Raw genomic sequence first — 258 nt, 5'->3', positions numbered from 1 at the left:
CTCCTGCGGAACCTGAATGCACATAAGTCCATGGGCCCTGATGAGATGCATCCCAGAGTCCTGAGGGAATTGGCCGTGTAGGCCACAAAGCCACTCTCTATGATATTTGAAAAGTCATGGCAGTCAGGTGAAGTCCCTGGTGACTGGAAAAAGGGAAACATTGTACCCATTTTCAAAAAGGGTAGAAAGGAAGACCCCGGGAACTACCGGCCTGTCAGCCTCACCTCTGTGCCTGGGAAGATCATGGAACAGATCCTC

The 258-nt window shown here is 51.2% G+C and overlaps 1 protein-coding gene across 1 annotated transcript in view; it reads left to right on the top strand.

Moving 5' to 3' along the window:
• LAMC1 (laminin subunit gamma 1) overlaps nt 1-258 on the top strand; it is a 70000-nt gene that overhangs the window by 48653 nt on the left and 21089 nt on the right. The gene's annotated exons all lie outside the window — the stretch shown is intronic.

The sequence above is a fragment of the Egretta garzetta genome, unplaced genomic scaffold, assembly GCF_000687185.1.
Source record: "Egretta garzetta isolate BGI_Z169 unplaced genomic scaffold, ASM68718v1 scaffold187, whole genome shotgun sequence".
NCBI classification, from domain to species: domain Eukaryota; kingdom Metazoa; phylum Chordata; class Aves; order Pelecaniformes; family Ardeidae; genus Egretta; species Egretta garzetta.
This window is presented reverse-complemented; position numbering and strand designations above follow the sequence as displayed.